We start from the raw sequence: 11,500 nt of genomic DNA on the forward strand, positions 1-11,500 counted from the left end.
CTTCCTCACTGTAGTATAGCCCCCACCTACTCAAGTCACCATGGTGCCTCCTTTTTAAGTCCTATAGTTCTTACCTTCAATCATGCATACTTAATATTGAACACTTATAGTTTTGCATGTTTGTTGCATTTTCATCTTAGTACAACATGTCTTCCCAACTAGACTCTAAAACACTGAACGCAGGAACTGTAAATAATACTTCTCTATAATCCTCACAGCACTTAGCACAATTCTCCACTCATTAAATAAGATTTAATTGGACCTTCGGCAAAGAGATAACTTTCAAAACATCTATTCCGATAATTTTGCAATCAAATAAACTCTGCCAACATTCTTTTGCTAAGAAGCAGTCATCTTTTGAGATTGCTGGAAATTTAAGTTTAGAAAAAAAAAGAAGTTAATGCTTTTTTATCTCATTCTATTCCCTTTGATGGATGAAACCAAAAATAATCACTTTGCATCTCCAAAGTGCTCCACCCCCATGAAAGCAGGGGGAGAGTGAGCCATCACTGGGACACAAATGTGTTCTGTTCAAGGCAAGGCAATCAAATAAATCAAGCAACCCCCAAAATATAGTTAAAGCAAAGTGACTCAGACACAGTTCATGTTTTTAGTCACTTAGAATCCAAAGTTACTCTGAAATACAAATAGTTTTTCAAGCATTACTCATTTTGCTTTCTCTGATAAAACTAAAATAATCCAATACAATTATCTAGATGGTTATAATTTAAAGATTTAAAATACACGCTCAAAACCTAACATTTCAAATTAGTGCCACTCTTTAGGACAAACTCTAACTAATAATAATGATCTGGTATAAAAGTATCCTGGAGAAACTAATTTCCTACCATTTTCTTTTTATTAAGCTAATCTGAAAGGGAAAAAAAAAACACATTCTTCTGTGGGGCTGTCCTAGAGAAAGCAGAGCACTGGAGAAACCACATACCTAAAAAGTCACTATTCAAAATTGGAAGCTGTTTTCCTATCTTATCTAAGGAAGCATTTATTCTCACATTGGAAAGTTAAATAGAGTTCAGAACATTCATTTAGAAACAATTGAGTTTCACCAAATCAATAAACTAAAATAATTTCTAAGTGACCTTATCTGTAGCTCCAATAGGTTTAATCATATATGCCAACTCCTGCTGATTGGTCGTGGAGACCTAGATACTGTGTTGAGAAGGATTCTCAGGTCACATCCAAGAGAAAACATGTTTGCATCAATCAGCAATAAGCAGTGTGTATGTACCAGTACCAAAAACTTGGGCTAACTGCCATAATTTATGGAAAGTAAAATACAGACCCTCAATCTGAAATGAGAGATGTGGGCCAAAGATGCTACTGGATTATTTGGTAGTTTAAGAGAGAAAATTTACTGCTTAGTAGTGCCCAGATTTATGGTGCTTTAATCAAATAAGCAGTAAAGAAATAGGAGAAGGACTAAACATTTACTCACAGTCTACTACATGTCACACACTGAGCTTCACCTCAACTTCCATGGCCACCTCCAAGATTTTTGTCATTATTAATAACAACACCTTTCCGTTATCTTAATTTTAATCATTCAATCCCTCAAACACCATTTCCTATCTTTTTGGCTTACTCCCTGAGGTATCCAGTCTCCCCATCATCCCTCCACCCCACTGATATATCCAATCATTGGTCGTACCACTCTTTCACTGTCACCTCCCTACAGGGTCCTCATCTTTCCTACTTAGCCATCATACACTCCATGATCAATTTTCACTCCTTTGCTTTCACCATCAACTTCATTGCTCTTTTCTTTTTTCAACAAAATTGCAAAGCAGAACCCTCACGTTGTTAAATCCAGATCTCTGCCGACTCCAGATCTGTATCCATGGAACCTAAATGTTGCTGGGGCCGAGAGGGAAACTGTAGTGACTGGTCTCATTCTAAATTCGTGATTACTTGAAGAGGGTCCTTGGTAAGACTGGCCATCTACTATATTTCCTTCATCCATTCACCCTCCACTAGCCATCCATTTCACAGCTTCTCCTCTCTCTTCAAATCTCAATGCCTCTTCCTCCTTACACTCCTTGATGGCCCAGTTTTCAGCTACATACAGAAACAAAAGAGAATCCCTACAGGTTGTCACCACACCTTCTGCCCACCTACCTACATCTGTCCGCATGTGCGCTCCCCTCTCTTCTGATACAGTGGGTGGGCAGTCCTGACTCCAATTGAAAGCCAAACCCTCCACTTGCACATTAGATCCCATCCCTCTTCCTTAATCAAGAACATCTCTCCAGCAATTCTCCCCTCCCTCAGCATCATCAATGCTTCCTTTTCTACTGAATCATTCCCACTAGTATTCAAATATTCTAGAAATAAACCCATCTAAAACAAAAAAAAATTGTTTAACCTTTTCTTGAGCCCACATACCCCTCTCCAGGTATTGTCCCATTTTGCTGCTCCATTTTTTATGGGGATAGAAATACCTACTCAGCAGGATTAGAAATGATGTATATGCTGCCCCAGCACAGTGTCTAGCAGCGAATAGAAACTCGAGAGATAAGTGTTTATTTATAGTAATGTTAAGATCCTACAATAGGTTCTAAGAAACAAGCTGGATTAAGAAATATACTCCAGACATTTTTATTACTTTTTACTTTGATAGAACTTCAAACTTATTGGAGAGTTGCAAGGAATTCCCACATATCCTTTGCCAAGATTCTTTCATTCTACGTTTGGTCTATCATCATCACCATCTCTTTCTCTCTTACCATCTCTTATCTCTGTTTTCCCAAGAATAAGGACACTCCTTTTACATAACCACAGTTCATATCAGAATTAGGAAATTTAACAAATTCCCTAAGTAATTTTCAAATTCAAATTCCAGAAGTATTTTTATTCAATTTATGATATTTAAACTAAAAACCAAAATCAACAATTAAAACAGTTCACCCATTTCTGCTCCATTTTATAACCAAAATCTTCAGGGAAACTCTTACTGTTTTCATTTCTCTTCTTGAATCTACTCCAAACAGGCTTTGCTCCTAACTCCTGTCCTGCCCCACATTCACCACTGAAAGAATTCTTGTCAAGATCACAAATAGCCCTTTCATTGCTAAATTCAATAATGGTTTCTCAGAACTCATCTCTCTTGACCTACCACAAGCATTCGATATGTTTGATTACTCCCTCCTTAAAAAACAATCTTTGCTGGCCTCCAGAACACCAAAGACTCCTGCTTTTCTTTCTATCCCACAAATGACAATTTCTCAATACCTTTTGCTGGTTCCTTCTCATCTCTCCAACCTCTAAATATTGGAATGTTTCAGGACCTCATCTCTTCTCTGTCCAAATCCAATCCTTTTGGTAATCTCATTTTGATATCTTCATGTTAATAACTTCCAAATATGACCTCCATCCCAGACTTCTCTCCTGAACTTCAAACTAGCATGTGCAACTGCCAATTCAGTAACTCCACTGAAATATCTAATCTGCATCTCAAACTTTTCATGTCCAAAATTAAACTCCTGTTATTCCCTACCAAAAACCCACTCATCCCATGATCTTCCCCAACTTAGTAAATAACAGCTCTATCAATCCAATTGCTCATACCAAAATACTTGGAGTCATTCTTGAATCCTCTCCTCTCAAAACCAATACATCAATAAATTCTGCTGGCTCTACCTCTAAATTTGACCATTCTGCATCTGACCACTTTTCACTACTAACACAAGCCACCATTATCTCTTGCCTGGTTTCATTGATAGCAGCTTTGCCACTAGGGTCTATTCTTAGTACAGCAGCTAGAAGGACCTTTTTTTTTTTTTTAAAGTATAGAATCAGTAGTTTTTTAATATATTAAAAAAAAAACAATTGTACAACCATCACTGCTAATTCCAGAACGTTTGCATCACTCACAAAAGAAATTCCATACCTATTGACAGTCACTTTCTATTCTTTCCTGGTTCCTGGTAACTGTAATCTGCTTTCTGTCACTGTGGATTTGCCTATTCTGGACATTTCATATAAATTGAATTGTACAACATGAGACTTTCTCTGTATTCTTTTACTCAGCATAAAGTTTTCAAGGTTCATCTGTGTATGTCTCAGTACTTCCTTTCTTTCCTTTTTTTTTTTTGAAGGACCCTTTTTAAAGAGTAAGTCAAGTCATGTCATTCTTCTGTTTAGGCCCCTTCAATGACTTCCTACTTCACTCAGAGCAAAAGCCAAAGTCCTCTCAGAAGCCAACACCCTCCAACAACCTCCCTATGGATATGTCTCTTACTTCAGCCCCCACTGTTTTTCCCTACTGACTCCACTTGAATTGCACTAGCCTCCTTATTGTTCTCTGAGCACAGTATTCATCCTCCCACCTCAGGGCCTTTGCACTTGCTATTTCTTCTTCCTGTAATGCTCTTTATCTAGATGTCCACTGTTTGCTGCTTTACTCTTTTACTCAGGTCTTTACTCAAATGTCATCTTCTCAATGAAAATTCCTTCAGATGTCAACACTTGTCTATGTAGCAAAAGCTAAAGATAATGTTGCACACGTGAAACTTAGATAATGTTATAAATCAATGTTACCTCAATAAAAAGCTTTAAAACAGTTTCAAGATAAAAGTAAATTTTTTTTAATTAAAAGCTCCTAAATCTCAATCATGTGGTATAGAATAAACAGGTATTCTGAGAAGACAGTAGTGGTGATGGTACATTTTATTTGACTCTGCTCAAATCTCCCCCATAAAATCAGATAAACTTAGCAAAACCCCAAGTCTATGAACAACATTTATAAGAAACAGGTGGCAAGATGTTCCCAAGAAACAATACAAGGTGAGGATAATGCATCAACATTCACAGGACCTACATGGTATCAGCATCTGCACAGTATGCACAGGTAATATATTAATAATATTAATATAATTGTGTTGCCTTTAGAGGCAACAATTCATTATCTTGAAAACTATTAAATAAAAGGAAAGAATCAAGTATGTATGCTGCCCTTCTTTTATGAAATGTACCACTGGTTAACCAATGAGAAGAGGAAAGGGTTTTATATTAAAATATTCCAACTAACAAATGAAGGAGAAATTAGAGACACACAACATCAGTATCTTGCAACCACTAACCCAGGCAGTGAGCATCAAAAGTTGCTAATATCATAAAAATAGAGGTATAGAGATGTTATGTGCCTGCTGATGAAAGATCATGACACCTAGAGTCTTACCACACACGCAAAAAAACGGAACCTGAATCTGAACAAATTTCTAAATTGGGATTTCTCAACCTTAGCACTGATGGTATTTGGAGCCAGATAAATTCTTGCTGTGGGGCTCTGTCCTGTGCATTGTAGGATGTGGCAATAGCAACTTCCACCCTGTTGTACAAGTGAAAAAAAAATTAAAAAATAAAAGTGTCTCTAAACACTGCCAAAAGTCCCCAAGCAGGGAGAGCAAAAGCACTCTCCATTGAAAACCACTACTCTAGATGAAACTACTATTCCACAGGTTACAACAAGAGGACAGAGGAACATGTCAAATTAAACCATGTGGATGCAACCAGCAAATTACAGACTATGGGAAACGTCACAGATCAAATGACCCAGATTATTCAATGAATAAATTTCCAGGAGAAAAGACAGCAGTGGAAGGGGGAACCTTTCAATCAAAATAGACTTAAAAGACTTTATTTTCTAAAAATAGGCAAAACTAAACCACAGGGTTTAAGGATAAACTTTGGGGTTATAAAACTATAGAGAAATGGCAGAAAGTAATTACCATAAAAAGCCAACAGGGAGAAAAGCAGGTGGGTGAGGTTGGGATGGTACATTTGATTAGCCTTGGGACTTCTTGGGTGGCTAGTGATGTTCTGTTTCTTGACTTTGGTGTCATTTAAAAAGGTGGGGACCTTATAATAATCCACTGAGTTTTGAATTTATTGTATCCAGTTTTCTATGTCTGTGTTTTCCCAGTAAAATGCATAAATAAATGAGTAAGAATCTGCTTCCTTTCTACTTCACTTAAGTTGAAGTTCTGTGGGAACTGTCCTTGAGCCAAGAACTTTGAATTTATTAAGTTCAGGTCGATGTTTATGTTTCCTTAAGCCCAGAGGTGTAAATCCTGATCATTGCTTCAAAAACAACTTTGGAAATCACAGCAGGACTTATCACAACCCTCCACAAACCATATGTGTGATGTCCGTATCTTGGCCTACTGTTGAAAGAATGTTTTGCATCAAGTCACCAAATACCTACAAAGGAGCCTGTGGTGATCCAGGCCATCTGCCAGGCAGAGCAAGGAAAGCAAAATGCAAAGCAGTGAAGTGTTTGCAAATGCAAACATGGCTCATGAGCACTACGTGGGCTGAGTCGAGATTTGTGGGACAATGACTTTTAGAAAGATTTACAGACCTGCTAGGCAGAGACACTCCACAGGTGTTATCTCCTTTCTTGCAAAAGATGTGTTCCTGAAGAGTTCCATGGTGATTAAATTTTATAAATTTAATTATATTTTCTCATTGACTTACATTATAATCAGAGAGCGGCTTTATCTACATTTTGGATTAATCTTCAACTGGCAGTGGCTCCCAACAGTTCAAGTTTCCCTGTTTCCCTGTCAAGTAGTTGATAGTTTATAAACAAACATTTAAAGGCTCTATTTAAAGGAACCCTTGAGTGAATCCTTCTGAACAACAAAGGATTCTTTCATAATATTAATAAATAATCATTAGACTGAAGGTTCATCAAGATTTCTTAAATTATTCCCAAGACTCAGATGTCCTTTGATGAAACTTCATTGAAATTATACCACTTTACCAAAGACCAGAATCTATTTTATGTGTTTTAGGACAGTATCTTGCATTACTGATGTTCTTTTTCCAATAGCATTCAGAAGAACATTTTGTCCAGTTACTCACAAGAAACATTACTAACTGTAGTCTGTGTTATTGAGTTATGTGATGTAATAGGACTTTGGCTGGCATGACTCAGTTTAAATTACACAATAAATGCAAAATGCAACTAAGTCCAGGACAGAGTTAGTATGAAATGACTGGCCTTCGGGTTGGATTCTTTGGGACAGAAGATGCTTAAGCTGCTCACTCCAGAAATGTCTCTTGAAGACTGGGCTGCCTGGAAATCTCAAGCAGATCACTGGAAGGCTTGAATTGAGGATGGAGCTCATTGGCCCCACCATTCCCAATCATGTCACCACCATGCTCCCCTGCTGCCTGAACACCACAGTTCCTTCTTAACACTCTGTTATTCCTCTCAACACTTGATTCTCACTAGGCTCCCCTGATAACTTCTCTCGGACAAGTCAAAGAAAGACACCATCCTTGGTGCCAACAGCATGAAAGCCCATCACACTTGACAGTGGTCGATCACAGTTGGTTCTAGAACATGGTGAGTGATCCCCCCTGGCTCCTAGAGAATGGCGAAACTCTAGACACTAAGGCTTCTCCAGTTGGCTTAAAGATGCTCCTCTTGATTGGGATCTGTGGACTGGTTTTTAATATAATAGCTCACCCTGCTGGTTACGTATACCCAAAACAATGTGATTTATGATCAGTTTCAGTCTGACGAACTTTGCTATTTCTGATTAAAGACCTCATTTATTTGGAGTAAATGGGTAAGGGTTGGTTTACTTTCTTTGTCTTTGGTGACAAGAATATAACTTATAATTAGCTTATTTAGAAAATGTACTATAAGTAAAAAATAGAATGCAGCATACAAGAATAAATGAAGAGTCTGTTTTACCAAAGGAGGGAAAAATGATGCTCTTGCCAGATCAATTACTTTCTGTGGCTTATAGAATTGCTTCACAAGGACGAGACACTGCCTCCACATGATGCTCAAAAAGCTTTATCCATAAGGCATTTATCTGAATGCAGAAATATGGCCTCATAGTTACAGTTCTGGAGTACGTTTGGAATTCTGCAGCTTTTGACATGTATTTTGCTATAGTCTTTGTGGTAGGTAAAATTCAAAGATGTGCTCAAATGATCCATTACCTCTTAAGATCTCCTGTACTTAAATGTAAGCAGGACCTGACGTGCATATAACCAACAGAATGTGGTGAGGTAGAGGATTTTACATAAGTAATCAAAGTCCCTAAGCAGCTAACTTTACACTAATTAAAAGGGAAATCTTCCTGGGTAGGTAGGATCTAACCAGGCGAGCTGTCTAAAAGAGAGTCTAAAAGAGGTCAGAGACTTGAAGCAGCTCTCTCTCTCTCGTCTCTCTGATTTTGAAGAAGCAAATGTCCATAAATTCTACAGTCTCCAAAGTATGAATTTTGCCAACACCCACTCTTACAAATGGATCCTACCCTGGTGGAGCCTGTGGATAAGAACTCAGTCTGGCTTACACCTTGATTTCAGGCCTTGGAGACCCAGAGCAAAAACTTCTGCCAATCTGTGCCTAGACTTCACTTCTACAGAAACTTGAAGATAAGCAAAGACATTTGTTTTAAGCCTCTGAGTTTGTGACTCTTGTTAGGCAAAATAGAAGATGAATACAGTCATGAAAAAAATCAACAATGGAATAAGAAGTCTTCCCCTAAATGGATCCCTAACCCCCAACAGTCAGTGAACAGAGAAATCAGAGGATCATAAATTAGAACAAGTGCTTCCAATCTCAATCTATTTTCCCACATCTAAAAGCAAAGGCTCTAGAAGGGAGACCTAACGTGCATTTCAAGAAGGTTTTCCCTCCCCCAGCATTGTTGGCTGACTACAGACCATCATTCTGGGTCTACCTTTTCCCACATGTACAGCCCCTAAGTGCAAAGACCTATATGAACCAAATATGCCTCAAAAGAAATAAGAAAATGCTAAACACAGTAGGTAACTATGAGTGCCAAGCTAAAATGCATGCCAATGTCAAAATCAACCTCCACAGGCAAAGACTAAGCCAGGAATAGTAATGAAGGGAGAAAGCAGCTATTACCAATGGTGTTCGGATTGAAAGAAAGATTTAATGGAAGAAAGACACAGGAACACTGCCCCCAGCATGTATCAGGTGCCTTGGAATTGTCTACAAATAAATGGATGGATGGATGAGTTAGAATCAAAAGGAAAGGGTATATCATTACAAGAGAGTAAGAAATGAGAGGGAAATGTAGTGGCAAGGACAGGGACAGTGTCAGAGAAATTCTGAATGCAGCAAGTCATCAGAGTTCATGTAGCCTATAGAGCAGTGGTTCTCAAAATGTGGCCCCATGACCAGCATCATCAGCATTACCCGGGAGCTTGTTAGATACGCAAATCCTCCAGCCTCACCTCAGTCCTAGTGAATTATAATAGAAACTCTGTGGATGGTGCCCAGCAACCTCTCTTCAGAAGCCCTCCAGGGGACTCTGTTGCACTCCCAAGTACAAGAACCACTGACCGAGAGAAAGGAAGGAACCTTCTTAGGGTGTTTTTAAAAAAAAAGTCTAAAGGTCTGAGCCCTGGCCACACCCTAAAAGAGCTTTGCAACTACTGATGCCCAAGCTGCCCCATCGTCAGAAATGGATTTAATTGGTGTCCAAATTATTTCCCAGCTCTCCAGGAGATTTAAATGTGCAGCCGGGGCTGGGAAGCTCCGATGTAAAAGGTGAAGCAATGTGGGAGGACATGATTCCAGAATGCTACATCAATGACCTCGAAGAGAAGGTTGGACTCCTTCTGACGTGGTGGTCTGCTGCCTTCAAAGGATTTACACAGATACTCTCAGCTGTTAACACTGCTGTGCTTTTTGCACCCACAGGGAAATAGCTTTTATTTCGGCAGTACAGAAAAACAAATCCTCAGCGGCCAGCCCTCTTTACCCATCCCTTGTTCACCCTGGGAACTGGCTTTGTACAAGCAAGGCTTCCCTGCCCTGCCCTCACTATATGGGAGCCAGGGAGGAGGAGAGGCTGCAGTTTCTTCTACTGCAGAGGCAGCAGCCATCACAGGGTCGTTGGCGTATTTGTCCCCCAGATTTCACTCAGGCCCCAGCATACGTGTAATGTATGGGCAGAGGCCCCAAGAGATCGAGATATCTCACCACCAACTTTAAGCCATGCAACCCCTCAGCTAGTCTCCGGAGACCATCTTCTCCCAAACCCAGCCGGTGAATAAGGGTCTCCAGTGGAGTAGAAAGGAAGCTCTAAGTCCACTCCAGCTGCCCAGGACAACAAAAAGGCTTTCAATTGTGTGGGAGCACACACCCCTCTCCTCCTCAGGAGCAGCTGTTTACATAACCTAAGTCCACTTGGGTCCATGGGTGAGAGGGGACACTCAGGAAAGGACAAGCCTCCACATAGAAGGTTTAACTTGTCCCAAAGCACCATAGAACCTGTGTACCTTCATGCAATGACAGCCAGATGTTTCCCCAGTTCTATGCCTGTGCATGTGACCTCTGAGGCTACACCTAGCAGAGACGGCTTCACCATTAAAGAACACAGTGGTGACCTGACTGGCAGGTTCACATTACATGGATGTAGTAGGAACAAGCAGTAATGCCTGGTCACAGAGCCTCACAATGTAAAGCATAACAGATGACAAAGACAATGATCATAGTAAACAAATCCCCCACTGGAAATTTAAGTTCTCCATAAAGTTCAATTTAGCATTCCTTGAGAAGGACCAACAGACTGGTTCCAAATAGGAAAAGGAGTATGCCAAGGTTGTATATTGTCACCCTGCTTATTTAACTTATATGCACAGTACATCATGAGAAACACTGGGCTGGATGAAGCACAAGCTGGAATCAAGATTGCCAGGAGAAATATCAATAATCTCAGATATGCAGATGATACCACCCTTATGGCAGAAAGTGAAGAGGAACTAAAAAGCCTCTTGATGAAAGTGAAAGAGGAAAGTGAAAAAGTTGGCGTAAAGCTCAACATTCAGAAAACTAAGATCATGGCATCTGGTCCCATCACTTCATGGCAAATAGATGGGGAAACAGCGGAAGCAGTGTCAGAGTTTATTTTTTGGGGCTCCAAAATCACTACAGATGGTGATTGCAGCCATGAAATTAAAAGACACTTAATCCTTGGAAGGAAAGTTATGACCAACCTAGATAGCCTATTAAAAAGCAGAGACATTACTTTGCCAGCAAAGGTCCGTCTAGTCAAGGCTATGGTTTTTCCAGTGGTCATGTATGGATGTGCGAGTTGGACTGTGAAGAAAGGTGAGCACCAAAGAATTGATGCTTTTGAACTGTGATGTTGGAGAAGACTCTTGAGAGTCCCTTGGACTGCAAGGAGATCAAACCAGTCCATCCTAAAGGAGATCAGTCCTGGGTGTTCATTGGAAGGACTGATGCTGAAGCTGAAACTCCAATACTTTGGCCACCTGATGTGAAGAGTTGACTCATTGGAAAAGACCCTGATGCTGGGAGGGATGGGGGCAGGAGGAGAAGGGGACGACAGAGGATGAGATGGCTGGATGGCATCACCGACTCGATGGACATGAGTTTGAGTAAACTCTGGGAGTTGGTGGTGGACAGGGAGGCCTGGCGTGCTGTGATCATGGGGTCGCAAGGAGTCCGACACGACTG

Source organism: Cervus canadensis, chromosome X, assembly GCF_019320065.1.
Source record: "Cervus canadensis isolate Bull #8, Minnesota chromosome X, ASM1932006v1, whole genome shotgun sequence".
NCBI lineage: Eukaryota > Metazoa > Chordata > Mammalia > Artiodactyla > Cervidae > Cervus > Cervus canadensis.